This window comes from Macrotis lagotis, chromosome X, assembly GCF_037893015.1.
Source record: "Macrotis lagotis isolate mMagLag1 chromosome X, bilby.v1.9.chrom.fasta, whole genome shotgun sequence".
NCBI classification, from domain to species: domain Eukaryota; kingdom Metazoa; phylum Chordata; class Mammalia; order Peramelemorphia; family Peramelidae; genus Macrotis; species Macrotis lagotis.
This window is the reverse complement of record NC_133666.1, coordinates 187,411,976-187,417,975: the sequence shown is the minus strand read 5'-3', so window position 1 is coordinate 187,417,975 and position 6,000 is coordinate 187,411,976.

The window sequence follows — 6,000 nt, the reverse complement described above, 5'->3', positions numbered from 1 at the left end:
GGGCTAACAGTTTTGATATTTTTATCATTTGGTGTCTTCTCTGAAACTAGTGTTCACCCTGTGTTTGTTGAGGACTTGTCAATAGACAGCTAGATTGCCCTCAAAACTTCTCACTTATTCTCTACTCTATACATGTCAAACACCAGCCTCAATACTCCTTGGTTGCAGTCTGAACCAGATTAAATAGTCCTTTCTTCCCATCATAAAAGCACCTTTCTAAGATTAATCATCAGTGCCCTTGATCCCATCTGTTCATATCTTCTACCAGGACTTTCTCTAATCATCCATCATTCCCTTTTTCCTCATGTATCTTTAAACTATCCCTTTCTATAAGCTCTTTCTCCTATCTCTTAAAGGTACTCCTAGGTTTCCCTAATTCAATAAAAAGCACTCTCACAATCCTTCTCTCCTATGGAGCTACTATCCCATTTTGTTCACAACTAAATTTCTGAAATAATGCCATATAATTATCCCTTCTATATTAAAGGGGTTAGGGCTATGGCACCTGTGAGATCTGCAAAACTCCCTCAAGATTCCCATTTAATTTCTTATGTCAACCTGAGATATATAAAAACCATGAGAGGGAAAATACTGGGGTAGAAGAGATAACTATAAAAGATGACTACCTCCCCACCCAGGTAGCTCCTTGCAGTTAGGCTTATCATTTTACTCCATAGTTTCAATTTGACTACTACTACTACTACATAATAATAATAATAATAATAATAATAATAATAATAATACTGGTAGCTGATATTTGTGTAGCAGTTGGCAGTTTATGTGTTTTCCTTATGTAATGACAAGGGCTTTCTCACCCATAGGCTCCTATTCAAACAACCCAAGTTACATAGAGTTCAGGTTGGATACTTTATGGGTTAGTAACCTTTCCAAAACACAGCTTTGGTGTGGCATTTACTTTTACCTGTCAGCCAATAAGAAGATTCTCATCAAAAACTTTTAAACTTTAATAATTTTTTGGTTGATACATTGTTCTGGCATTACCTTTATTTCAGATATATACTTCCTTCCCTACTCAGTGAGCCAGCTTTTATAACCAAAAAGTGAAAAAATGAAAGGGGAGAAATGTGTATTTTTTTAAACTTTTTTTCCTGATCTAACCTTGATCAATTACATAGCTGTCAGCTTCAGGTTTTGTCATTTTTTTCATTTATATTATTGTGGTCGTTGTGCAAGGGCAGAAGACTTGAGTTCAAATCTGTCCTCAGACACTTACTAGTAACCCTAAGTCATTTAATCCTGTTTGTCTTTTTTTTAATTTTTTTATTTATTTAAGGCAAGGGGGTTAGTTTTTTTAATTTATTTTTTATTAAAGATATTATTTGAGTTTTACATTTTTCCCCCAATCTTGCTCCCCCCCCCCCAGAATGCACTCTGTCAGTCTTTACTTTGTTTCCATGTTGTACCTTGATCCAAATTGGATGTGATGAAAGAGAAATCATATCCTTAAAGAGAAGTCTAAGAGGTAACAAGATCAGACAATAAGCTGTTTTTTTTTTCTAAATTAAAGGGAATAGTCTTTGTACTTTGTTCAAACTCCACAGCTCCTTATCTGGATACAGATGGTACTCTCCTTTGCAGACAGCCCCAAATTGTTCCCGATTGTTGCAGATAGAATGAGCAAGTCCTTCAAGCTTGAACATCACTCCCATGTTGCTGTTAGGGTATACAGTGTTTTTCTGGTTCTGCTCATCTCACTCAGCATCAGTTCATGCAAATCCCTCCAGGCTTTCCTGAAATCCCATCCCTCCTGGTTTCTAATAGAACAATAGTGTTCCATGACATACATATACCACAGTTTGCTAAGCCATTCCCCAATTGAAGGACATTTACTGGATTTCCAATTCTTTGCCACCACAAACAGGGCTGCTATAAATATTTTTGTGCAAGTAATGTTTTTACCCTTTTTCCTCATCTCTTCAGGGTATAGACCCAGTAGTGGTATTGCTGGGTCAAAGGGTATGCACATTTTTGTTGCCCTTTGGGCATAGTTCCAAATAGCTCTCCAGAAGGGTTGGATGAGTTCACAGCTCCACCAACAGTGTAATAGTGTCCCAGATTTCCCACATCCTTTCCAACAATGATCATTATCCTTCCTGGTCATACTGGCCAATCTGAGAGGTGTGAGGTGGTACCTCAGGGAAGCTTTAATTTGCATTTCTCTACTAATTAATGATTTAGAGCATTTTTTCATATGGCTATGGATTGCTTTCATCTCCTCATCTGTAAATTGCCTTTGCATATCCTTTGACCATTTGTCAATTGGGGAATGGCTTTTTGTTTTAAAAATATGACTCAGTTCTCTGTATATTTTAGAAATGAGTCCTTTGTCAGAATCATTAGTTGTAAAGATTGTTTCCCAATTTACTATTTTTCTTTTGATCTTGATTACATTGGTTTTATCTGTGCAAAAGCTTTTTAATTTAATGTAATCAAAATCATCTAATTGGTTTTTTAGTGATGTTCTCCAACACTTCCTTAGTCATAAACTGTTCCCCTTTCCATAGATCTGACAGGTAGACTAGTCCTTGATCTTCTAATTTGCTTATAGTATTGTTTTTTGTCTATGTCCTGTAACCATTTGGATCTTATCTTGGTAAAGGGTGTGAGGTGTTGGTCTAATCTAAGTTTCTTCCATACTACCTTCCAATTATCCCAGTGGTTGGACTCTTTGGGTTTATCAAACAGCAGATTACTATAATCCTCTCCTGCTTTTACATCTATTCTATTCCACTGGTCCACCACTCTATTTCTTAGCCAATACCAAACAGTTTTGATGACTGATGCTTTATAATATAATTTTAGATCGGGTAGTGCTAAGTCACCTTCGTTTGCATTTTTTTTCATTAAGCTCCTGGCAATTCTTGACTTTTTATTTCTCCATATGAATTTACTTACAATTTTTTCTAACTCATTAAAGTAATTTTTTGGAATTTTGATTTGTAGGGCACTAAACAGATAGTTTAGTTTTGGTAGAATTGTCATTTTTATTATATTAGCTCTCCCTATCCATGAGCTGTTGATATTTGCCCAGTTACTTAAATCTGATTTAATTTGTGTGAGAAGTGTTTTATAATTGTTTTCAAAAAGATTCTGAGTCTGTCTTGGCAAATAGACTCCCAAGTATTTTACACTGTCTGAGGTTACTTTGAATGGGATTTCTCTTTCTAGCTCTTTCTGCTGTTTCTTGCTAGACATATATAGGAAAGTTGAGGATTTATGGGGGTTTATTTTATAACCTGCAACTTTGCTAAAATTGCTAATTGTTTCCAGTAGTTTTTTAGATGATTTCTTGGGATTCTCTAGGTAGACCATCGTGTCATCTGAGAAGAGTGACAGTTTTGTCTCTTCCTTCCCAATTCTAATTCCTTTAATTTCTTTTTCTTCTCTAATTGCTGATGCTAACATTTCTAATACAATATTGAATAGTAGTGGTGATAATGGGCACCCTTGTTTCACCCCTGATCTTATTGGGATTGCCTCTAGCCTCTCCCCATTGAGTATAATGCTTGTTGATGGTTTCAGATAGATACTGCTAATTATTTTAAGGAACAGTCCATTTATTCCTACACTCTCTAGTGTTTTTAATAGGAATGCTGTATTTTGTCAAAAGCTTTTTCTGCATCTATTGATATGATCATATGGTTTCTGATAGGTTTGTTATTGATATAATTGAGTATACTAACAGTTTTCCTAATATTGAACCAACCCTGCATTCCTGGAATAAATCCTACTTGATCATAATGTATTATCCTAGTGATGACTTGTTGTAGTCGTTTTGCTAAGATTTTATTTAGGATTTTTGCATCTATATTCATCAGGGAAATAGGTCTATAATTTTCTTTCTCTGTTTTAACTCTTCTTGGTTTAGGTAACAGTACCATATCGGTTTCATAGAAAGTTAGGCAGAGTTCCATCTTTCCCTATTTTTCCAAAGAGTTTATATAGGATTGGAACCAATTGTTCCTTAAATATTTGGTAGAATTCACTTGTGAATCCATCAGGCCCTGGAGATTTTTTTTTAAGGGAGTTCAATAATGGCTTGTTGAATTTCTTTTTCTGAGATAGGGTTGTTTAGGTATTTAATCTCTTCTTCATTTAACCAGGGCAACTTATATTTTTGTAAATATTCATCCATTTCACTTAGATTATCAAATTTATTGGCATAAAGTTGGGCAAAATAATTTTGAATTATTACTTTAATTTCCTCCTCATTGGTGGTGATTTCACCTTTTTCATTTATAATACTAGCAATTTGGTTTTCTTCTTTCTTTTTTTAATCAAATTGATGAGAGGTTTATCAATTTTATTGGTTTTTTCATACCAACTTTTGGTTTTATTTATTAATTCAATAGTTTTTTTGCTTTCAATTTTATTAATTTCTCCTTTAATTTTTAAAATTTCTAATTTGATATTTGATTGGGGATTTTTGATTTGTTCTTTCTCTAATTTTTTTAGTTGCATGTTTAGTTCATTGATTTCTTCTTTCCCCAATTTATTCATATAAGCATTTAGAGCTATAATATGTCCCCTGAGAGTTGCTTTGAATGAATCCCATAGGTTTTGGTATGTTGTTTCATTATTATCATTATCTAGGATAAAATAGTTAATTCTTTCTATAATTTGTTTTTTGGTCCACTCATTTTTTTAAGATGAGGTTATTCAGTTTCCAGTTTTCTCTGGGTCTATATCTCCTTGGCCCAGTATTGCATATGACTTTTATTGCATTGTGATCTGAGAAAGATGTGTTCACTATTTCTGCCTTTCTGCAGTTGATCATTCGGTTTTTATGTCCTAGTACATGGTCAATTTTTGTAAAAGTTCCATGTACTGCAGAGAAAAAGGTATATTCCTTTCTATCCCCATTCAGTTTCCTCCATAAGTCTACTATATCTAATTTTTCTAACCATCTATTTACCTCCCTAATTTCTTTCTTGTTTTATGATTTGACTTATCTAGATCTGATAGTGGGAGGTTGAGGTCTCCTACTAGTAGAGTTTTGCTGTCTATGTCTTCCTGTAATTCTTTCAGCTTCTCCTCTAAGAATTTGGGTGCTGTCCCACTGGGTGCATATATATTCAATACTGAAATGACTTTATTGTCTATGGTACCTTTTAGGAGGATAAAGTTTCCTTCCTTATCTCTTTTAACGCTATCTATTTTTGCTGCTGCTTTGTCTGAGATAAGGATTGCTACCCCTGCTTTTTTAACTCCAGCTGAAGCAAAATATATTTTGCTCCAACCTTTTACCTTTACTCTATATGTATCTCTCTGCTTCCAATGAGTTTCTTGTAAGCAGCATATTGTAGGATTCTGGTTTTTAATCCACTCTGCTATTTGCTTACGTTTTAAGGGAGAGTTCATCCCATTCACATTTAAGGTTATGATTACTAATTCTTTATTGCCCTCTGTGCTATCTTCCCTCTGTTTGCATTTCCCCCTTCCCCCCCTTTTATCCATATTCCCCAGTATTTTGTTTTTGAATACCACCTCCTTCAGTGTGTTTGCCCTCCTATATCACACCCTCCCCTTTCTTTCCCCTTTCCCTTCCCTTCCTTTTGTTATTTCCCCTTATTTCCTCCACAACCCTTCCCTTTCTCTGTCCCCCCTCCCCTTTTCCCCTTTTAAAACTTGAAAGGTTAGATGTTTTATAAGTCAACTGAGTATGTGTAGGTTGACTTTAAGCCAAGTCTGATGAGAAGAAGATTCAGGTGTTTCTCCTCTACTCCCTTCTTCCCCTCTATTACCATAGGTTTTTTGTACCTCTTAGTGTAATGAGATTTGTCCCATTCAATCCCCTCCCTCCTCCGTCTCTTTCCTGTCACCCTTTTCAGGGAGGTAGTGTATTTTTTTTAGATCATTCTATCTAAGTCATAGAAAATTCTGAGTGTCTATCCCTTCTAGTTCAGTATACTCTGTTGAATAGAGTCAACATTCCTGAGAGTTATTAGAGTCTTTCTCCCCAGTGGAGTTAAAGCCAGT